General features: G+C 40.3%; 1 long non-coding RNA gene across 3 annotated transcripts in view; it reads left to right on the top strand.

Moving 5' to 3' along the window:
- LOC122225819 overlaps window positions 1-24,396 on the top strand; it is a 166,118-nt gene that overhangs the window by 114,299 nt on the left and 27,423 nt on the right. Inside the window, exon 9 of one of the 3 annotated variants that reach the window (XR_006205376.1) lies at window positions 5,343-5,656. The exons of the other annotated variants lie outside the window; for them this stretch is intronic. This is a non-coding gene — a long non-coding RNA (uncharacterized LOC122225819). Of the gene's footprint in view, window positions 1-5,342; window positions 5,657-24,396 lie in introns of those variants that run through there. 3 annotated transcript variants of the gene reach the window in all.

The following is a 24,396-nucleotide window of genomic DNA, read 5'->3' as shown; positions in this document are numbered from 1 at the left end:
TAGGTCGCTGCAAACCTGATCTGTCTTCCCTTGTAGGTTAAGGACTTTTTTTCCCTTGCTGCTTTCATGATTCTCTCCTTTCCTGAGTAGTTTGTGAATTTGACTATGATATGCCTTGTTGATGGTCGGTTTCTGTTGAATCTAATGGGGGTCCTCTGTGCGTCCTGGATTTTGATGTCTGTGTCTTTCCCCAGGTTAGGAAAGTTTTCTGCTATGATTTGCTCACATAACCCTTCTATCCCTATTTCTCTCTCTTCCTCTTCTGGGACTCGTATGATTCTGATGTTCCTTTTTAACAAGTCACTGATTTCTCTAATTCTTAAATTGTGCTCTTTTGCCTTAATCTCCCTCTTTTTCTGCTTCATTATTCTCCATAAGTTTGTCCTCTATATCACTGATTCTCTGTTCTGCCTCTTTTATCCTTGCCACCGTGGCATTCATTCATGATTGCAGCTCAGTTATAGCACTTTTTATTTCATCCTGACTAGTTTTTACTTCTTGTATCTCCACAGAAAGGGATTCTAATCTATTTTTGACTCCAGCTAGTATTCTTATTATCATGATTCTAAATTCTGGTTCAGACATCTTGCTTGTATCTGTATTTCTTAAGTCCCTGGCTGTTGTTTCTTCCTGCTCTTTCTTTTGGGGTGAATACCTTCATTTCATCATTTTGAAGGGAGAAAAGGAATTAATGAGGTAGAAAAAATTAAAATTAAAAAAATTAAAATTAAAAAATATTAAAATTGAAAAATTAAAAGCACACACATGCACACACACACAAAATCGAAAAATGATGCTAGATCCTAGGTGTGTTTTGGTCTCAGTGTTGAAAGTGGCTTGATAGATTGGAGAAAAAAATGGGAGAGAAGAAAAAAAAATGGAAATCATTTGAAAATTTGGAAAAATGAATACACTGAAGTAGACTAAAATGAAATGATGGAAGTAAACTAGAACTTGAAAAAATTTACACAAAAGTAAAAAATATAATAGAAAAAATAAAGAAAAATATTTTTAATAAAAATTGAAAATAAAAGTGAATTTTTTCTTTCTGTATTCAACAAAAAGAAACGAAAAAGAGAAAAAGGAAAAAAATGAAATCATTTGTAAATTTGAAAAAAATGAATACACAAATGAAAAAAATGATGGAAGTAAAATAGAATTTAAAAATTTACACAAAAGTAAAAAATATAGTAAAACATTTAAAGAAAAAAAATTTTTAATAAAAATTGAAAATAAAAGTGAATTTTCCTCTTTCTGTATTCATGAAAAAGAAATGAAAAAGAGAAAAAAAAAGAAAAAAAAGAAACAAAATTGAATAGATGGACCTGCTAACAGACTGAAGTACGACTGAAATTACTTTGTTTTCCCCTAGAAGTCAGACTATGAAGCGCCTTATAGTTCATAAACTAAGCAGGCAGTGAGACTTGTGTTCTTGAAGAGTGAGGTTGGCCCAGTTGGGCGGGGCTTAGTGTAACAGCTCCGTTCTCCACTAGATGGTGCTGATAGCTTACTGGGGTGGATTGTTGTGGCGCTTGTAGGTGCATATGCACGTATGGGGGAGTGGTGAAATGGCATCACCCAGCTACCCAGTCTCTATATTGGAACTCTGTTCTCCCCATCAGCATTCGCCCTTTGTCCTCAGCTTTTGTCCACTCCCTGCTTCTTCACTGTTCATGACCAAGCCCCAGGTAGTACTTCTCTCCCGAGTTTTGTCTTAGATGTGGCTGTTTTCCCTGGCCCTTTACTTCTGAGGGACTGTGGCTTTGACCCATTACTCCCTTCTGTGGAGGCTCTCACTGAGCAATGGCAGAATGCCGGCTGCACCCAGGAAAGTTCATGGGACCATGCTGCTGCCGATGCCCAGAGACTGCGGCCAGGTGCCAGCCCACCCCAGAAAAAGTTTGCAAGATAGTGTAGCAGCAGCATTTCAGGGATTATGGAAAATTACAACGCACATCTGGCACCAGGCTTCATGCTTAAAGACCTTGTTCCAGCATGAGTGGATGTGGCTGTTCTCTGGGGTCTGCTGGGCCCAGGTTGCCTCACAGCCTCTACCAAGTGTCCTTCCAGCAGTGGAACTGCTTCTCGTGTGGCCCAAGAACCTCCTGGACCCCTCTCTGCTCCTGGGGATTCACCTTTCCCACCAGAGCACCTCTGGGTATCTAGCTGCAGAGTTGCAGACTCTGCACTCCCCTTGTTTACAGTCTTAATGGAATCTAAACCCTCTCCTTTCTCCTTTCTCCCTTTTTAGCTCAGTCCCTGCAGCTGTTTCCAATTTTCCACTTTCTCTCCAGCTGCTTTTGGGAGGGGGGCTTTTCCCATATTCTCCTCACTGTCTTGGTCCCCTCTCCGCACACAAAAGTACCTCCCTGCCCTCTGCGGCTTCTCTTTCCCCAAGTTCACCTCTTCATGCCACGTACCTGCTGAATTCTGTGGTTCAGGTTGTGCAGATTGTTGTGTTAATCCTCAGATCAGTTTTCTACGTGTGCAGGATGGTTTAGTGTTGGTCTGGCTATATTTCATGGACGTGAGACACATAAAAAACTTCCATGTTGTTCCGCCATCTTGAGTCCCTCTCCTGGAAGTGTTTTCTTAATTTTACTTTTGGATTGTTCATTGCCAGTGTATAGAAATGTTGAGAGCTGACATTTTTGTCACCTTCACCAAAACCTTTTAGCTTTTTGCTTTGCCACCTAGACATACTGTGTCAAATTATATATATGTATATGTGTGTGTATATATGTACACATTATATATAAAATGTAAAATATGTGAGATTACTATAAGTTATATGTTATGCACATAAAATGACCTAATTGTATATATATTATATATTTGTATTATTGATTCCACAGAGCTCTACTAGCTTGGACAACAATGTTTTTCTGTAAGATATGCTTAAATTTCTTACTAATAATGAATAAGAATTTCCTCTAGCTCCAAGTCTCTGATAAGGCTCATAGCTTAGGGCTGGCATTTAGGACTGGAAGGACTGGGGAGTGGGTTTAATTTTATCTTACACACACACACACACACACACACACACACAAACACACACACACAGAGTCAGGCATGGCTTTGGCACTTAGTTGCATTATATACAGTGCATTTTATATAATGTATATTATATATAATTTGTGTATACTCCAAATCATCTACTGCTTAGTTAATACCCTCTTCCCACTCTTCCTGGTCTTCCCCCATGGAGTCAATTCTAGAACATGAAGGTTTCTCCAGACCTTGAGGAAACTGCAAGGAATTGTGCTCTGACTTAAGAAAATGTATGTGAGGAGTGCCTGGGTGGCTCAGTTGGTTGAGTGTCTGACTCTTGTGTTCGACTCATATCATGATCCCAGGGTCACAGGATCAAGCTCCACATTGGGCTCCACATTGAATATGGAGCCTCCTTAAGATTCTCTCTCTCTCTTTCTCTCCACTCCCTCCCCAACTTGTGCAGACTCTCTAAAAAAAGAAAAATAAATAAAATTTATGAGACAACTATAACTGAAGCTTTTATATGTGTGGTGACCATATAATTTGTCATCAAACTGGCACAGTTCTGAGCGTGAAAGGGGAAATTATTAATAATTAAGAAGAGGCAGCAGATGAAAGCTGGATCTGGCTGAGGAAAACTGAGACATAAGTTAAGGCTACTCATAAAAGAAGAATAAGATATACTTTTAAATATCGATTTAATGCTTTGATTTGAACACCAAGTGTCAAAAATGTATGGCGTATGTTTTATCATACCAATCCCTGTTGTCTGATGAAATGTGAGTCTAGAATTACATTCTAGCTTCTATAGTCCTAAGGAAGAGTTTACAAGAGTGGTTCAATGTGCTGTCTTGCAAAACAGCCTTAGATGTAAGTATGTTTTTCGAGCAATGTGATACACTGATTTGGATTCTCAATAAGGTACTTGGTGATGTGCTTTTCAAGATATTGTTTTTTCCTTAAGTAAACATTCAGTCTGGGCCTAAGGTTCATGCAGTGTGCAGGCCTCTGCTAAAGCAGATTGTTTTTCTGGACCAGATCACAAACCAGGATTTTTTTTTTTTCAGAATTTTAAACTTTTAACAATGAATAACTATTAGGCCTCCTGCATGCCTAGAGTCTGAAACTGACAGCTCCATTTAACCATCAGCACAGATCACAGGCACTCTACAGCTTACCAATATGAGGAACTCCAAATATTCCAAATGTTCATTAGAAAGTAGGCTGTTTGACACAGTTTATTTTCTCAAAAAACAGTCCTAATTCAGTTCCCAGGCTTGCCAACAGAGCTCTTTATACCCCAAATGAGCTGTATTATTGAGCCCCACAGAACTCTGCTAGCCCCGTTTGGACAACAATTTTTTTTTTTCCAAAAAAAAAAGATTTCCTAAAGTTCTAAGTTGCTGATGACAGAGCTCATGGTTTGAGGCTGGGGTCTTAGAAAGGCAAGGCAGTGGGGTCTTTGGTCCTGTGTTAGTTTTCCACTGCCACAGTAGCAAATTACCACAAACGTAGTGTCTTAAAACCACACAAATTTACTATCTTACACTTCTAAAAATCAAAAGTCCTATGTGCGTCTTATTGGACTAAAATCAATGTGCCCACAGGGCCTCATTCCTCTCAAGACTCTAGGGGAGAGTCTATTTCCTTGCCTTTTGCAGCTTCTAGAGGCTGCTCATGTTCCTTGGCTCATAGTCTCCTCCTCTGTCTTCAAATCCAGCAACAGCAAGTGAAGTCCTCTCCATGCTGCCCTCTTTCTGTGCCTCTTTCTTGTGCCTCCCTCCTCTCTTCATAAGGACCCTTCTCTACATTGGACCTGCTTGGACAATTCAAGTTCATCTCCCATTTCAAGGTCAGGTGAATAGCAGCCTTACTTCCATCTGAAACTTTAATTCTCCTTTGTCATGTAAAGTAACATACTCACATATTGCAGAGATAAGGATGTGGACATCTTTGAGGGGCCATTATTTTGCCACAGGTAACTAGGGGCAAGGGGTCCTGTCTGAGTATCGGATTCAGTTAGTTGCTCAATGTTATCAATGTTTTAGAACTCTATGTAGAACCATCCCTACCTTTTAATTCTCTCTGGATATTATTGCCTTATTGCCTTTCACCCAATGTAGTAATTTTCCAACAAACTGATAACTACAGAAGTCCAGCTTTTGGAAAGAGTACAAATTATTGTACACTAAAGAGACATAGGCAGGCTCATGGAAAGGGCTGGCCTTAATGAAGAAAGATGAGTACGTGGGAAAGTTTTCCAGAGGGGAACCTTGGGACAATTTGTTAGGAACGGTTAGCGGTAGTTGAGAAGGGAGAAAAGCTGATGTCTCTCTTGCCACATACAGGAGATGATTCTGGATGCTCTGGAGTTTCAGCCTGTTTTGGATCTGATTTGTAAACTTGCTGGTGTGAGAGAGAACATCCGTCCTAAAGAGCTTCAGATGATGCTGTGTTCCGGCCAGCCTAATCCTGCCTGGGATGAGGTCCTACAAGGCCCCATCACTGTGCTGCTCCGTGCCTCAGATGCGGAATGAAAATGCATTATGAATCTTTAGCTTCACAAAGAGCCTGCTTTGTAAGCCCCCCTGAGGCCCATCCTCTTTGAGGTGCCTCTCTCAAAGACATTCTGGTCCAGCATATAATAATACTTGAAAAGCAATTAGATCTTGACTTCAGTCTTGAGAAAATGCCATAGAAGGATTACCTTCAATGCACAATGCCAAATTTTCAAAGCTCTGTTCCCTTTCCTTCCCTTTCTCTGGCTCCCATATGGAGACTGGTTTCTCCCCACCCTGCTGCAGCTCAGAGGACACTTATTAGGTCACATGGATGTATTTGCTTCCTTGTCTTTCTTGCTTTCTTTCCTGTTTTTCTTCAATTTGGTGAAAATCCAGCTGGACTCTTATTTCTTGATCCAAGAAAGTGAAGCCACATTCTCCTTAGTGGGTGGCAAGGGGACAGGCTGGTGACACTCATACATTAATGTATTTTTCCTGCCACATTTAGTTCTTTCAGTCAAAGGAGAGAGCAGGGAGGCTAGGGCTGGAGGGTATGCAGAGCCATCAACAGGGCAGTCCCCAAGTGGCAATGGCCTTCTTGGGCTAATGCAATCAGTGTTGTGAAGCAGGGAGGCTCCACAGGAGCTGAACGAAGGCATCACAGACAAGACCACAGGAAGAGGCAGAACCTTGCTGGGGTTTCATTTAAGTGGATGCATTTTACAAATATTGGATTTTAGCTCACTCAAGAAACAATTAAACTCCAACTCTGGTTGTACATATTAAATTATAACAGTGGTAAGGCAAACGGAGAGGTACTTAGCAGATTTAAGTAAAGAATTAACAGAATAGAAATTGGTAGCGTGAAATGAGGACCGCGTTGATCTAATATAATGGTGCATTACCCACAGCACCAAAATAGATACAGTAGGCATAGCACTTATCTTTCTTGTGACACCTGATGGCTGGAGGTCTTAAAGAACTTTGCAAATTACCCTTCTAAATTAATTAAATCTCTGCCTGGAAGTAGGGGGAGGAAGGAGAAGCCATCTGTAAAATAAAATGCAAAGACTCTTGCTTTCTTCGTCCCTTTTTACTGCTGGCAGGAGTGTTTCTGTCTCTGCCCTAGCGTGCATTTTTAAAGAGCTGGTAGGTGACCACTAACCTTGGGTTAACATTCTTTGGGACTACAGTGAATCCCAACTGATGGAGTATTATTCGTCAGCCCTTCTAGAAGTGATTGCCTTTTCTGACCTAATGAAATACTTCATACACAGAAGTAAATACTAAGTGCCTAGTGTTATTATTTTATTTTATTAAATTTTTTTTCACTTTATTTATTTTAGAAAGAGCATGAGGCAGGGAGAGGGGCAGAGGAAGAGAGAGAGAATCCCAAGCAGGCTCTGTGCTGAGCATAGAGCCCAATGTGGGGCTTGATCTCATAACCCTGGAATCATGACCTGAGCCGAAATCAAGAGTCAGTTGCTGGACTGAGCCATCCAGGTGTCGTGCCCCTCCACCACCTGCCACCTTGTGTTATTATGAATGGCCTGAGTTTCCCCAGTCAGGTTCCTCTCTTTTTGGGAATGTGGTCCATGTCTTACAAATCCCCCCCTTTTTTTTCTCAGCAGCAACCAGCATGGTATCTCACACATAGCTGGTGACAGGTGTAATATCAAAAATATTTAATGAGTACTACAACTAGGGCACCAACCATTCAGAATAGATGCTGGAGACTAACACCCAGTACAGCCATGCCCCACGAACTCACTGAATGTCAGCCCTATGGGGTACAGAATTGTTTGTTAACTCATAAAATCAACCCAAGCAATGACCAGCTTCTTTGAAGGAGAGTTGGTATTGCCAGTGTGATTAAAAGGAATGTGTAGTACCTTTATTTAAATGGACAAACATTTTAAACTAATTTCCTGAAATGAAACTAAGGCTTGCAAATTGCATTTAAGTATCACACTTAATAATAACAATATGATGACACTAATAATGACAATGCCATGCATTTTTTATGGTTCTTTACAAATGTTTAAAAAATATTCCCATCCATGATGTTATTTTATTTTCTTAGCAACTCTGAGATAAATCGGACAAATGACAGAGAAAGAAAACTTATCCTCAGAAAGATTATGCCTTGCATATTTTATCATGAACATATACACACATGCCCCCATGTGCATACACACATACACACACACACACACACACACACACACACACAGAAGAAGAGATGCCTTTCCTCAGGAAAGAGAGAGGTCAGGGAGCTAAAATATCATGGGATTATTGAGAATATGTACAGTGTAACATATTGAAAATTTTGAGGATGGACATAGACATTAGGCTCCATCTCAGGTTGGTGAAGCTTCTCACCAAAGGTGACTTTAGAACAGAACTTTTGAGAAACTCAGTGCTAAAACAACTTCAGGACTTTGGGGAATATATTTATACTTATATAATTTTTTTAAGTTTATTTATTTATTTTGAGGGTGGAGGGGCAGAGAGAGTAGGAGAGAGAGAATCCCAAGTAGGCTCTGAGCTGTCAGGTCTTGATCTCATAAACCAAACTGTGAGATCACTACCTGAGCCAAATCAAGAGTCAGACCAACTGAGTCACCTGGCCACCCCTTTACTTATATATAATTGGTTAAACTTCTCAGTCTAGCACAAGGTGCCATATCTTGGGATCCAGTGATAAACTTTCAAAAGGGTCTTTGAATACCCTGAAAATATATATGTAGATGTGAACTTATCTGGGGACTAAATCCACACCTTTCATTGCATTTGCAAAGTATCAGTCATCCAAGATAGTTACTAATCACTGCTTCAGAGAGTCTTAGTTATTTACCTTAAATGAAAAATAGAGTAGCATAAATTATGGTTTAGGATTACCACCATTCAGTTGCAAACTCATAATGATGTATGAGTTTAAGTATTTCATTGATCTATACACTTCTCATGACTTAAGAATATATTTCTCTTTTATTCCAAATCTTTTTCATGTTGCTTCTCTATATCTACCATTTCTTGCAGTCTCAATCTTCTTATCTCAAAGTCTTAATTTTACAATCTTTGTTACCTCCAGGCTGACTTCTTCTTACTACTTAGAGTATCCAAAGAGCTTGAAAGATCTCACTAGAGAAAAACCATGTGGCTCTACCACTAACATCTTCCTGGGAAAATACCATGACTCAGATTCTGATTCTCACCTGGCCTTTCCTATCCATATTGTACCCAAGAGTAGAATGGGCTGCACGTTTCTTTCCATATTACCCAACTCATTAATTTTCTGATCAAGAGTAACTGCTACCAAATGATCACCTTGCTGGTGACAGTAACATATTGATTAGCTTAGCTTTCCGGTAGGAAGTAATGGAGGTTAATGGCCCACATTTGATTATATCTTGTTAATAGGTGAGTCTATGGGGGATTGTGGAAAAAATTGGGAATCAGGGCATTTGGGTTTCATCCCAGCTCTATCCCTGCATGCCCTCATCATGACACTTAACCTCTTCTTATCTCTGAAATGGATTCAATTGTAAAAGGTCTTTTCTGACAAACCGTTATACGATTCTTTAATAGGCCATCTAAGCAGATTGGCAATCATTTTGGAGAGATCTCCAACAAATCAGAGATATTTTAGAGTTTCCAAAATGCTTGCCTCATCTATTGCTTAATCAGTGGTTTGTAAGAAATCACTGTGATTATCAAAGCACAGGGCACTGTTTTTACAGCTTCCATTAAGGAGTGAAGCCAGGCTGTGGCCAGGCTCACTCAGTAAATCATTTGTATTGGGAATATATTTGTCAGTTTCCCTGCAGATTGTGTAATTATTGCATCGTTTTATATCTAGAGCTCATAAGTAGGGATTAGAGCTGACGTTTGGTAATTGAAAGAGTGTTCTCCCTTTCATGGCATAGTTAGCAGTGATTGGTAAGAACTTTATTTCCCTTGGAAGGGTTTCCTCTTACTCGCTGCCTCAGAGTTCCTGGGCTCTCCAACAGTCTGCTCTGAGCAGGCTCTCCAGGCTGGGACCACCAGCAACAGCTGCTATAAGTTTAAACCATTTAGAAGAAGGGGAAAATTACAGTTTGCTCCTGAGAGTTTGTTTACAACATTTGTGAAATATTGAGACACACATAGTAGAAGAATTTTAATTCTTATTCAAGTCTGAGGGGAAAGAGGGGCAATGTATTCTCTTCCTTCCATATTCCTTACTGCTTTCCCCTGCCCCACAGCACATTCAGGGCCAACATTCACTGGGCCCTCACTGTGTGACAGACCCAGGGCAGACTCAGTCAGTAGTCATCACAATGACCCGAGGAGGTACTCAATATAATAGTCTGCATTTTACAGGAGTGTGAGCTGATTGGCTTCAGGTCAGAGTCTGTCTTTCCTACTGACACCCCATTGCTTCACACATTCACACCCCTTGAGGAAGGATTTCTTCTCTAATTTTTGTTAATCCTTTTCTACCTATAATGGCATTAGGGTTGACAGCTTTTTCCCAATTCCATTTCATCTCACCCTCATCACACACACACACACACACACACACACGAACACACGAACACACAGGCATATATACAATCTTTCGCACACAGACATAAGCACAGATTCATATGAATATAAACTATCATTGATGTTCTAATGCTTGCACATGCATGCATGTGTGTGTGTTGTGTGTACATGCCCACACACTTGCAAATAAAACTCCCAGAGTCTCAAATGGTGCAGTTTTCTGTTTTCTCTAGCCTTGGACTGTGACTTCTCATGGGCTCTAAGCTAACCCTTCCCATCCCTGCTTCTCCCTTTTTCAGAAGTGCATCCAACTTCCTGCATCTTCTGCCACATGCTAAGGATGGAGTCATGCAGCTGTGGGGTTAAGACCAAAGGCTCTGGCTGCATGCATGTGGGAGTTTTTAGGGGGATAGATGTTTCAGATTAGGGGTGAGGTTGGATGTGCTGCTGCTAGGCCAACATCGGGATATAAGATCTTCCACGTAGAAACTCCAGGAATAGATCTGAGGTTGGGGTTCAGGCTGAGAATATATGGAAAAGGACCCTTGTCTGTTCTTCCCACTCCTGCTTATCCATCTGCTTCTCCAGAGGTGCTTCATATTGACTTAGCAATAATGACACAAGATTCATAATGGTGTGATTTTAGAGGCAAACATTTCTCCCACTGGATGACTGATGTCAGAGATTCCCTTTGATATGAACAAAGTCTTATGCCTTTCCCCAAGTTTAAAGAGAAGGGGGAACATGTGGGTATCCATGGAGAGTTGACAAAGTGTCTTTCACATACACCGAAAAGCACTAGGGTGTGAGCTTGGAGCAATGGGCTGGGGCCGGAGAGAAGGGTCTCATCTCTGGTGGCCTCAGCCAAGTCACCACCTCTCTGTGTGTCAATTTTCTCCCTTAAAAAAAAGAATAAAGGGGTTGGATTAGAAAATCTTGAAAGCATTCCATTTCTAACTCCACACGTGTGTTAGGATAAATTGACAATGTAGCACTTACATGTTGTAATGGAGAAAGGGGTAGAATGAGAACACAGGGAACCAGCATTTGAAAGGGACCCAAATGAAGTAGGGACATTGGCCCTAAGGTCAGTCCTGCTTACTTTAAACTGGTAGATCAAAATTTTGGTCAGAGACATATTAGGTTGTATGAAGTTGGCCATGTTCTTATCACCATGGGGAGATGGCTGCCAAAGTTGGATGAGGGGCAGAAGATCTACAAGAATAAGAAAGGGACAAAAAATTCTCTGTTTCATCAAGTCTCCTAGGTGCAATCATAGTCTCCTAGATTAGGCACCATAAAAATTGCAGGCATGGAGTGCCTGGCTGGCTCAGAAGGTTGAGCGTCCAACTCTTGATTTCCACTCTGGTCCCAGGATCATGGGATCGAGCTCTGCATTGGGCTCTGTGCTGAGCATGGAGCCTGATTGAGATTCTCTCTCTCTCTCTCTCTCTCTCTCTCTGTTCATTTCCCTTGCGTGCTCTCTCTCTCTTAAATTAAAAAAAAAAAAAAACAAAAAAAGAATTGCAGGCATGCATGACTCCTGTCTAGTGGGATATCGCCAACTGTTGGGAAAGCTAGTTAACCCCTCTGAGCTTCAGATGATTCAACTATGAGGTGGGGATAACAATTCCTACCTCAGGGGTTACATGAACTAAGATTTGCAAACACACCAACTGGAGAGCAGGGTGTACAGGAGGCTCTTGGTAAATGACAGGAATGCACCATGATACAGATGCTTGACCTGGTATTGTAGCAAATTCCATAGAGCAGAAAAGAGCATGAATGTATAACACTGAGCTCTTTGGTACTTGTATATTGTTTTTAAATATTTCTGCTTGCAAGAGGCTTTGTAAAGGTCAGCTCTGCCCAGCTTAATATGGAAGATGATGAAATCATCTGGCAGTTTGAGAAGAAAAGGCAGTTGGATTTAAACATCACCCTCCCCCCGTGATTGACATTTTCTTTTACCAATCGAGGTGAGATTTCCTCATATTATTCTACAAAGAAGACTGTGGTGGTGCTGGGCTACGGCTTGGGTGGCTTGTTCCTGTTTACACCCAACTATTATCCTTATTCTGTCATTGTCCGTTACTAAAGAATCCATCACGCCCAGGACTCATGAGAGGGCTTCATTTCTACTTCCCAAAGAGCAGTGGCTGGGGCAGATAACTTCAGGAGGTGAGCAAATTGGATTGATTACCCTCTGTAGACAAGGTGAGATCTTTGGTCCTAATCATGCTTGTAGGACTGCCAGGCTGTCTGGTTCATTCAGCAAAAGCCTCAAGACAAGGCACAGGCTTAGGATTCCATATGCTCACCTGGAAGTCTGGCAGCCACTCAGGATTAAGCAAGCCTTCAGAATCATGGAGAGCATCTTTGCTACTAATAAAACCCCACACATGTCATAACCAAGGCTCTGGATTATGTGCTTTGCTTTATAAGAGACATCCAAAAATCCATTTCTGTGAACTTATGTGTGTGGCTTTCTGATCTCAATTGAGATATTAATTGGTACATGTCTTCCTTTTTGCACTCCCCTTCTTGCAAGCAAATGGCTCAGCACTTCATTGATTCAGGAGAGCTACAATGTGGGGTAGCGGGTGGAAGCAGTCTGTTGGTCCTTTTGTGTTGGTTTCTTTAAAGCCTAATTGCTCAGGAGAACGTTTAGGGTTTGTTAAGGAGGTAGAAGGAAAGGAGAAATAATTTTGGAGAATTCTAGAGAAACAAGAGGGATCAGAAGACTCTCACCACTGACCCCCACCACCCCTGACTGTGCCCTCTACTTGACTTGGGGATGAGGGAGAGTGAACTCTTGGAAGCCCCACTGATCCTGATTTGTTCTATGAATTTATGTATTATCACTCCCAGTGCTCGCTCCAGGGTGTATAAGCTCTCTTTCTCATAACCAGTGCCTTTGGCCCTTCTCAAGAACATATGTATTGCCTACTTTCATGAAATATCTAGAATTTCTTTATTTAAAAAAAAAATTTTTAATGTTTATTTATTTTTGAAAGAGAGAGAGAGAGCATGAGCCGGGGAGGGGCAGAGAGGGGAAAAGAGAGAATCCTAAGCAGATTCCATGCTCTCAACCCAGAGCCTGATACAGGGATTGAACTCATGAACCATGAGATCATGACCTGAGCTGAAGTCAGTTGCTCAACCGACTGAGCCATTCAGGTGCCCCTAGAATTTCTTATATTGCAAAGGAAGAGTGCTAATTTCTCAGAACAACCAGGCAATCTGTATCACATGGCACTGAGCATTATTGGAGATATTAGAACAGAAGACATGGTTTTAAATGATTTTAAAATAAGATTGTACTTTAAGGTGGAATGAATAACAAAAGCATACAATGTTTCCTATGGACTCCAGCATTTCAATTTTATTATACTTTTATTGAATATTCAGTTAAAGAATATGACACCCTTTCAAACTGTGTTCTTGTAACCTACTGCTATGATGCTAAATGAAGACAGATAGCAGAGATGTATTATCAGTACAAATGGCATTAAATTAATCCTAGGAATTATATTTTTCCTGTATTGAGCATATTTTCAATGCACAGCTTTAAAATCCTTGGTTCCTAATGGCTCAGTAATTTCACTTGCACATTGCATATCATGTGACAGTTCAGCATGTTGGTTTTAGAATATTTATGGACTCCAACTGGTGCTATTGTTGGCTAGTAATAATACTATTTCCTTCATTCATTCCACAAAATTTACTGAGTGCCTACTTGTTGCCAGACATTGCATTTGGCACTAGAGATGAAGCAGACATACTATCTTCATTGTCAACGATTTTGCAGTCAACCAGGCAAGACAAACTCAGCTGACTCAATCCTAATGGTCCTTTTTAAGCTCTTCAGCAGTGTGAAGCAGAGAGTTATGTAATAGTCACCCATTCCAAGCTTGGGCAGGGTGGGCAGGGAAGGCTTCCTAAGGGGGAGGCATATGAGTTACCAAAAGGAAGGGGAAAAAGGGAAAGGGACAAGAACATGTTTAACTTAGGTACATGGCAATTGGATATGACTGTGTGACTGAGGGGCATTTTCAGATTTCAAAACACAAACCAGTAACTTTTGGATGAGTAAATGTGCAATAGGCAACCCAATCCCAGGCTCTAGCCAAGTTTATAGTCCAGACTCCCATCAATTAAATCATGCCTCCTTTACGTAGAAGGAATAAAATACTTTGCAAAAAGAAATACAAATGTGTATGTGTAAACATGCAGCATTTAACATTTTCGGATGATGATTACGATAGACCAAGGCCTCCAGGGAATCTAACTTTCCACGTCCATACTCAGCCCTCCTGCCCCTTCCACTGGGTGCCTCGTCAGGCTACCGGAACTGGAGGTGATTCTTGCCCTCTTGCCCCTGCTTCTCTCCAAGCCTGAAGTAAATCTTTAATTTCATGATAGGAAAATCCCCCTTGGACCATCAAGTTCCCTAAAACTAGGAATATGTCAATAGTCTTTTAAATGCAACAGAAATGTAAGTAGGACAAATATATGTACTGGATCTGACAGTTAGGGGGGTGGTGACCTTAGCTCAGAGAAGCCAGAGTCGGGTGGGTTGAAACATGAATGGGAGATGTACAAGGTGGGAATCATGAGTGGGAGCTTCTCCATCACAACTTGGCTTGATAGGGGGCAGTGGAGAGGGGTGGAGGCAGAGCTGAGAAAGGCAGAGGGAAAACAATTACAGGCACTCCCCATGCTACCTATGGTAAATCCCAAGCTCTTAAACTGAAAGTCATTAAAAACATACACATATTTCCATTTCCCCTTACTAGCCACTTTTCCTAAGCAGAAAAACAGGAACACACTTTGCCTATCATTGACATCCAGAAAGAAAATGCAGTTCCTTTTTTTCCCCCTTCCAAATCATTAAGAGCAACACTTCAGAAAAATTGTTGTTGCTGTCAGCTTGCTGAAACAGGCTGTCGTTTTGCAAATAGGCATCGTGTTATTACATGTTATTCTGTCTGCTCATACACAGAGACCCTGGGTTGCCTGTTTCTGCACAGTCTGCCTGTCATCTCTTACGGGACCTTCACACATCAGTGACACCGATTATCTCACGTCACAGCCCATCAGTTGGCTGAACTCCAGAAAAATGTGAAATTGTCTAACAAGCCTCCAAATGTGAATGGCTCCGCATTGGCCTAATCACACATGATGTTCTCCCATGTCATCTGTTCCCATAGAGTGGCTGCAGCACTCATCTGTTAGACAAATACAATTTCTAGAGCTCTGACTGGGCTGTGCCAGTTACAAGTTGTTTGTTTTTTTTAATCCCATTCCTCCATTTCGGGGTGATTTCCATTCATTCTTCTGACTGCACCCTACCATGCCCTTCTTCCACCCTATAATCTTTCCATCATCTCATTCCCTAAAATTGGTCTAGGTAATCTGACAAAATTATTTTAAGCACAGGCTTTTAACTGTGTTTGGAGTGATAGAGCATATTGAAAGCTTTGGAACCTCAACTAGGAGTAATGCACACATCCTTGTATATATGTCCAACAAGTCTTAGCAGTTTGGAAGCTTATGTGCTGTTCCCTTTGTGCCCATTCTCTCTTGAAAAACTATCATACCAGGGTCTTTATAATCGACCAGGTGTCAGTGGGGATGGTTGCGGTAAGAACGGTCTCCTTCAAAAAGGTACACATTGTCTGAAGTGTAAGGAACTGAGGTTGTTGTAGAGATGAATAAAATGGTGGTTCTCCTTCATCCAGGGGCAAATCAACAAGGCAAAGGGCCATAGACAGTATCAGAGTTGCATATATTACATGAAGTATTGGAGAACTGGGGACATGGTGTCCTGAAGGAGGCCAAGAGAGTTAGTCTGACCATTTCTTAAAAAGGAGACATGCATGCCTTAGGATAGGTACGTACTTTGTTCTGTGGTCCAGAGGTTCAGGGGGTAGCTGTTTATTCATAGAGGCTGTGTTAACTCTATTTTCTTATTTTCCATTTTCTTGATGATCTGGTATTTGAGGCCTCACGGACTAGGGTGAGACTCCCCCTCTGCCCAGGGCTAGTCAATTCTTAGAGATTACCAAAGGGCTCACCCCAAGAGTGTGCCTTTTTTCATTTGCCAACTAACCATTCCAGACCCCTCACTCAGAACCACCTACTCCATGTGACTATTAAAGACTAAGAGGTAAGATTCCTCTGTCCTACTCAGCCAGGGCTAGGAACCAGGCAACTATAGATAACATTTATAACCCAGAGTTTGCTGATATTATTCAAATGAGTCCATCCTAACCTGTTTCCTATGGAAAACAATGAAGGCTCAGGGCCATGCTTTCCACTTACCCCTTTGGGCTTCTGACCAGAACTGGTGGTTTCTTATGTGGCCATGCATGGTGTGATGTGCCCTGTCCTCTTGAGAGATTTAAGTAATAAGATAAAAATTCTACACTGAACTCTTTTGACGGCATTAGCCTCTCTGTGTTGTCACTCAATCACTTCTATAAACAAAAGTCCTGTAGGTACATTTTGAGACACAAGTGGTTCTAAGGAGGAAGGTGACTGCCTAAATTGAAAAGACTCTTGAATCTTGGGCCATCTGCTTCTTAGAACCTGAGGGGGTGTGTGTTTCCTCTTGTCATTCATTTACAAAAACATGCTTTGTAGCAGTGGCAAACTATTATACCAACATTTACACAACAATTTGTTTAATCACCCTCTTCATTTTTATAAAGAAATGTTTTCACTTTTTTAATCACAAATATCTCTGTGATAAGCATATTTTTAGATAAAGTGTGAACATTTCTTGCTTATTTCTTCAAAAAGTTTTAGAGGTAAAATGACTGGATCCAAAGTTAGGTTTTTACTGAGATGGGATGAGCAGAGGAGAAATGCGTTCCCTGAAAAATTCTGGAAGTGTAGTTTATTTTTTGTTTTTGTTTCTTATTTTTAAAATAACACCTAAAATCATGGCTTCCTGAGTAAGATGAAAAGTTTTCACACTCCCTGTCTCCCCAGCCCTGTTACCCACATACTGGGCTAATTGCCAGTGGACAATTTTAAGAGTCACATATTTTAGTCATTATAGTCAGATCCTTTTATGCAATGTATGGCCATTTCCCACATGTTAATAAACACAAAGAGTAAAATGTTAGACAGTGATTTCATCCTTGTCCTCACAGTTCTTTTAAGTATTTCCACATGCAGTCTTGTAGACCAAGCTATTTGATGCATACCTTGTTGAGCAAGCAGAGGAAAGATGACAACAGTGATCAGAACCCTGGAAAGGTGTGGAAATAAAATGAGGTTCAGAATGTTACTATGACATGACAGTAGATATTTTTTTGAAGTAGGGACACTAGGACTTCTACATCCAAGTGGATACGACCTCAGTAACAAAAGTACCTTAGAGGCTCTGTATCCACAAGAGTGATGCTTCTGTTACCTTTTGGGAACATCTTTGTGGCCTGCAACACCTATAGCCACATTTCCTTGGTGGTATTTAGTGGCTGCAAATCTTTATTCTTTGAGGGTGTATTTGTTCATTGATGAATGCTATTTGTCATTTGGGCCCCTGTCTGAAGTCATTCTGGCAGAAAGGAATCATGACTTCTTTAAGCCAAAGTCATCACTTTTTCCTACAGCTTATAAACTGACTCTAAAGACTCTAAAGAGTCTATAGGACTCTTTTCTTTTCCCAAAGAAAAGATTTCCAAAGTATTTTGAGCAGTGGCAGCATTGATGGCTTGGATCTTTGGATTCCCAAAGGATGACTCAGATGTAACATTTTTGGACACATGCATGCAAGTACACAGTGATATTGGCCAAGGGGCCAAGGAAATAGACTGGATATCTACTAAGGACCTTTTTAACTCTAAAATTCTTGGTTTCTTCTCTCAATTTGGTTAGTCAGAGAAACTGTGGAAAGTGTCAAAGCTATCTTCATGCCATCCACCCTCCACATCTGCCTCTATAATTAATGCAAGAAGGCATCTCCCTTGTGGTAAGCAGCCCAAATAAAAAAATTTGGTAGGAATAATTTCTGAATATTAGAAGAAACTGGTTTTGTTTGACAAAAGCTGTGAATGTTATTTCTAATTCAAGATCATTGTCTAAGTGAAATGGCTAAAATGAGACTTTCCTACATATCGCAGGAACCCAAGCATCTTCCAGATGAAGAGTCTGTGAAGGAAATGGCTTATACTCTCGTCTGAGACACTCGGGTTGAGTTGACCAAGTCTCCCAGGGAAGCCACATTTAGTCTCCCCAACTAGTCAGACCAGCAACTACTCATGTTAGTATTGGCTGAAAGAGTTGGTTGCATCCTCAAGCCACTGCTGGGGAATAAATCCCAGTCTTGCCTACCTTGTGGGGTTATTGTAAATGTCAAAGGAGGTAATGCAGATAAAAGACCATTTAAAGAAGGTTTTATATTTATATTATCATTATTAGGTTATGAGTTATCTCATAGTATTAAGGGTGTTATGTAGTCTGGCATATGGACTACTAGAACGTTAAGAGTCTATCTGAATATCTAGAGATTCAACTTATGAAAACTTGTGAAAATCATAGTCAAGGTGGTTTATGAGATGGATGTTATTGGTATGGTAGCAGGTGTTGTGGAGAAAACCCAGCTCAAAGACATGAAATCCATTCCTGAAGGCTTAACCTTCTTATGACTTCTCATTCTCATAATGGCTCTGCGTTTAAGGTTGAGGCTTAGGGGTGGAATTAGGGGAATCCTTTCCTCACCCTTAAGGAATCTCCAATTGTGCTCTTAGGGCCACTGGCCAGTTCTGTGACCTCTCTGTGTATGCCTACATGATACATTGTAGGATGGATTGAATTGGAAGAATTTTATGGTGCAGGGAAGAGCATAATGAAAGTGGGAACTACTCATTCATAACACAAATACACATGGAATCTTTATTATAAAGTACAGCACTAAAAGCAAGCTGGTCCTGCAGTGGGGAACATTAAGCAGGCAAGAAAATCAATGTAGATGGAAGTGAAGCTATTTAGAAGCGAGGGTTGAAGGGCATGGGTTGGGCAATGGAGGTGGGTAGGAAAAATTCTCTCAAATCTACCCATCCCCCGCTACTGCTACCTCTAGTCTAAGCTACTGTCATCTTCTGCCTGAGCTATGAGCCTCTTCACTGACCCACTAATGGACACCTGGGCCCCCTTCTAATCTGTTCTCCCCCTTGCAACCATCTTTAAAAATTCAAGGCTGGTCATAACATCTCCTTCCAGATAACTGTTGGTGGCTTCCCGTTACTAATGAGATGAAGACAAAACTCTTAAACAGATTAGCAAGGCCTGTGTGGTCTGGTTTCTGACCCCCTCCACTTCACCTTATACCATGCTCTCCCTCCCAGGTTGTGTTTTAGCCCCACCCTGGTCCCCTTTTTGTCAATCTTGTGGTCACCATGCTCCTTCCGGTGATAGGGTCTTATACCTATGGTTCCTTCTGCTAGAGTGCTCTTTACATGTTTCATTTCCACATCTCCAGAGTTAATGATTTCTTCCAAGAGTCCCTTCTTTATCTCCTTGTCTTGGTCAAATCCCTATTAGTGGTTCTGCTCTACATCACCTATTCAGCAGTTTTATATGCTGATGTTGTTTTAGATCCCTGATGAGAAGGACTTCACCTGGTTGGGGTCACTGTGGTGTTCCCAGCACCTGGTACATAGTAGGCTCTCAAATATATATGTTAAAAAATGAATAATGAATAGTGACAAATAATGAAATACTACTGTAATATTAGACCAGAGAAATCTTTGCAAAAATTTTCCAGACAGGGATATTGGGTGAGTTTATAAGGTCACTCACCTGTCTGCCTTTCCTACTCCAGGTGAGCAGAAGTTCTATTTTCTAACTTTGAATCTTTCTACTGTCTTAGAAGTTATTGATAATATGGCACTTTTAAAATTTCTTTTATTACAATAGCTTAAAATTTTGGCTGGAAAAGATTTTTTCTATGAAGGCAAGCAATTTGGTTTAGATTTTATGTTATTTAATTTGACCTGCAAACCAAGAAAATAACCAGACTCAGTTAGACTTACTCTAGGGCTGGTTGGTGGTTTTTCTCCACAGCTGTTTGTTTCTCTTTCTGTGGTCTCACAGATGCAACCATGTACACCAATATGATAATGCAGAATGAAATTCATGTACTGCAAACAGATTTAGAGGTTTTCTTGCCAAATGCTGTTATGTTCATTAAGACTGAGCTATCATCAAAATAACAACAACAAAAAAGAGTCATTCAAGAAACAAGTTCGAAACATGATCTGGTACAGACCATCCCTTACTTGGAATGGTTTGACTTATAATTTTTGATTTTATGATGGTGCGAAAGTGATACTCATTTAGTAGAAATTGCACTTGAGATTTTTTAAGTGTTTATTTATTTATTTTGAGAGAGAGACAGAGAGAGAGAGAGAGAGAGTGAGTGAGAGAGCACATGTGCACCCAAGCAAGGGAGGAGCAGAAAGAAAGGGAGAGAGAGAATCCCAAGCATGTTCTGCACGTGGAGCTTGTCATGGGACTAGATCTCACGACCACAAGATCATGACCTGAGCCGAAATCATGAGTTACATGCTTAGCCAGTTAAGCCACCCAGGCACCCCTCTACTTGGGATTTTGAATCTGGATAGTGACGAATGAGGGCATCAGATGCTCTCCTGATGCTGGTCAGTGGCGGCTCCCAGTCAGCTGTCTGATCATGAGGACAAACAACTGATACACTTACAGCCACTCTATATCCATTTAATCATTCTGTTTCTTACTTTCAGCTACAGAATTCAATTGTAGGAGATAGTCAACATCTTAGTGTTGTAGGCTTTGTGTTGGATGCTAATATAAGTGTCTTGAACACGTTTAAGGTAGGGGAGGCTAAGCTGTGATGTTCAGGGGTCAGGTGTAGTAAACACATTTTCATCTTATGATATTTTCAATGTACATTGGGTTTATTGGGATATAACCCCATGTTAAGTTGAGGAAGGTCTGTATTACATTTCTGATAACAAGAATAAATCTCCCTTCTGACAAGTCCCAGTAAATAGGTTTTGACTTCCTTTGTAATTTTTGAATGGCGTCCTTAACTTATTACTTACGTGTGATTTATTTGAAAGGATTACTACCAATATATTAAAGACTCAAGTTTGAGAATCTTTAATCATTTCCCATATCATCAATCACCAAGACAGGACGTTGAGGGAGAGCATGTACTGCCTTCTAATAAACCTTCTGAAGACCTGGAGGAGCAGTGGAGGCAGCAGTTTTAGCTTTTATATGACATTTGCTCAGTTCAGTAAGCATTTATGGGGTACCATTAAGTGGAAAGCACCATGCTAGTCAAGGAGGGGGTAAGCAAGAATTGTAGTCCTAGAATGACCCAAAGTAGATTCTTAAAGATTATTCCATGGACCAGGATTTTACCTCACACAGTATTCTCAACACTGTCATAGCTTACATTACACTAAGATTACCCCAAAACTGATGGACTAATGTGTGAGAAAGCACCCAGCACATTCCTTGGCACCTGGTAATAGTAAAAGTTGGTCATAAATGTTGAGAGCTGGAATTTGATGGCAGTTTCTTGTACTGACTTCCCCAAAGTTTATTTTAGGGAGTTTTCTAACTAGGAAATCATAATAAAGTCTTTTTCTCTTATAAATTAATTTCTCTAAAAATGGGAGCTTGCAGATTCATATCTTTTCCAAGGCTTAACTTTGCTTCCAAAGAATTATGATTTGTTCTGATGAAGGAAACCATAGACATACAGAACTAATTGCAGACTGGATTTTGCAGGATTCACTAAAGTCCAAAGTTTTAAATCATTTTCATAAATTATAGTAGAAGAAGGAAGGGAACTGATGTGAGGGTGGAGATAGTTATTTTTGTGACTTAAAAGAAAAGTGTTTCATTCTTTATAATTACTCATTCTTTGGTAACAGGATCAATCCTTCATATGGGAAAGGCAGCCAATCATAGTATGAAAATGGAAGGGCACAGATAGGTCTCTTTTCCACCCCAATGAAGAAATAGCCTTCTGATTGGCCTGCCACCATGTCTGAAATTCAAACTATGATGCCTGAGTCTAAAGACAAGAACCTGTTATAAAAATGCAAATATATTCTCCAGGAAAGGTAATATGTTATATCTGTACCAGATACTCAGAAAACAAAAACCAAAAAACAAAAACCCTCGTATTAGCTGGTCCCTTAGCTTATCCTTAAAGAAATGGGTTCCAGTCCCTATAATATATTCAGTCACAGCTAGATCACCACTTGTTAATGACATTATAAGGGTGACTCCTGCAGTGATCAGGACATTATCTGTGATTCCATGAGTTCTAGCCTGTGTGTTCCCAGGGAGGGCCCTATCTTCCTCTTGGTGTCCCCAACATGTAGCCTGTGGCTTGCTAGCACATACTAGGCTCCTTAGTCCCTTTAATAAAAATACAATTTTTTTTAAAGCAGTTCTACGTTTACAGTAAAATTGAGAGGAAGACAGAAATTTCTCATATATTCCCAGCCCTTACACATGGGTAGCCTTCCCTTCTTACTCTTATCAATGCCACTCACCAGAATTGTACTGTTGTTGTTTTTTAACCAAGGATGAACCTACGTTGATGTACCATAATCATCCAAAGTCCATTGTTTACCTTAGGTAATGAGGTAATCCTATAGGTCTGAACAAATGCATCATGATATATACCCACCGTTATAATATCATACAGAGTATTTGCACTGCCCTAAAAACCCTTTGTGCTCAGCTTACTCATTCTCATTCATCCTTCCTTTAACCCCTTGCAATCATTGACCTTTTTATTGTTTCCATAGTTTCACCTTTTCCAGAATGTCATATAATTGGAATCATTCAGTATGTAGTTTTTTTCAGATTGGCTTCTTTCACTTGTTAACATACATTTAAATTTTTTCCATGTCTTTTCATGGTTTGATAGCTCGTTTCTTTTTAGTGCTAAATAATATTCCATTGTCTGCATGTGCCACTGTGGTCCTTTTTCTCAAGTGAAAATGAAACTAATAAATTCAGTTGGCATGTGTCATTTTTTTTTAATTTTTAAAGCAATGTGTTGCTTTTGTTTAAACTTGTCTGTATGCATAGATGCAGTCTCCTATCCCTTGCCATGCCATGTTTCTATGCATCAGGTAAATTAAAAAAAAAAAATTATGTCACAAAATGAAGTATGATTAGAAAAACTTGACAATGCTGTTATTATTTACCACACATTTAAGGTCATTTGGTATAAACAGTGTGCTGTGTATGTAGCTGGTTAACAATCTGAAGAAATCTTATCGGGAATCCACGCTCCAGAGGTGGGTCCTTCATATGCTTCAAACATTGCTATTTCTGACCTACACTGGGGAGTTTCACTTGCCTGGGGAGTGCTAGAAGTCATTTTTCACTGGGGGTAATGATTAATGTTCTAGGATGTGACTGGCTAGAAAGTATAAGAATCTGGAAAATTCAGTAATGCATCACTTGTGCCCTGAAATAAAAGAGTCCTGGAATAAAAGACCACCTAAGTAGAGCTAAAAAGAGCCTTTGCTCATTGCTAGCTGGAGGGTGTCTGAAAGGGAAACAGCCCTATTTTTTAGTGTTAGCACAGTTTCATGGGGTTATACTCTCCCAAGTTAGAAAAAGAAACAACAAAACAAGAATGTGTTATGTGGAGCAAGACAAATGTTCAGTGTTCAGTTCTTAGAAGTGGATAGTCTAAGGATAAGAAAATTTAGGAAAGAAAACTCTGTGAGTTCAAGTTTAGCAAGGAAAATGGGCATTTATGAAGTATAGGAGAACAAGTTTCTCAGTTTTGGGTTTAGCAAGAAACAAACTAGGGTCTTGCAAATCTTGGTAGTGGTGATGGTTGTGGTGGTGTTGGTGGTGGTGTTTTATACACATATGTCTTAACCTTTTATACACCATGCAAGGTCTGGTTCTAGGTCTGGATTTGTCTTGATCTTGTGTCTTCCTCCCTTCCTGGCCATTGTCACCTGACCTGACAAGAAGATTACCATATCATGCTTTCAGAGCACCACCGAGTCTGCCTGGGAGCTCCATTTTCTATTGTAGGGACTTGACAGATTGCTCTAGGAGAGAAGCAGGGACATCCCCAAGTTTACAGACACAGGAAGTGGGATTGATTTTATGTTTACGTACTATATTTGTATGACTGATAGAATTCCATCTGAAAAATTTTTTTTTTCCTATAGCATAGTAACGGGTGGCAATATATCTGTAGTAGTAGACATATGCGCAGTCAATGGAGGTTCCTCGTACTTCACAGAAAACCTACACATGAATTTAGGTCAATTTACAACCAATGTGGGCAGGGAAAAGAAACTAAGATAGTAGGTTTTAC

The sequence above is a fragment of the Panthera leo genome, chromosome C1 (genome assembly GCF_018350215.1).
Source record: "Panthera leo isolate Ple1 chromosome C1, P.leo_Ple1_pat1.1, whole genome shotgun sequence".
In the NCBI taxonomy this organism is placed as follows: Eukaryota; Metazoa; Chordata; class Mammalia; order Carnivora; family Felidae; genus Panthera; species Panthera leo.
The sequence above is the reverse complement of the archived record's forward strand: the minus strand, read 5'-3'. Positions and strand labels throughout refer to the sequence as shown.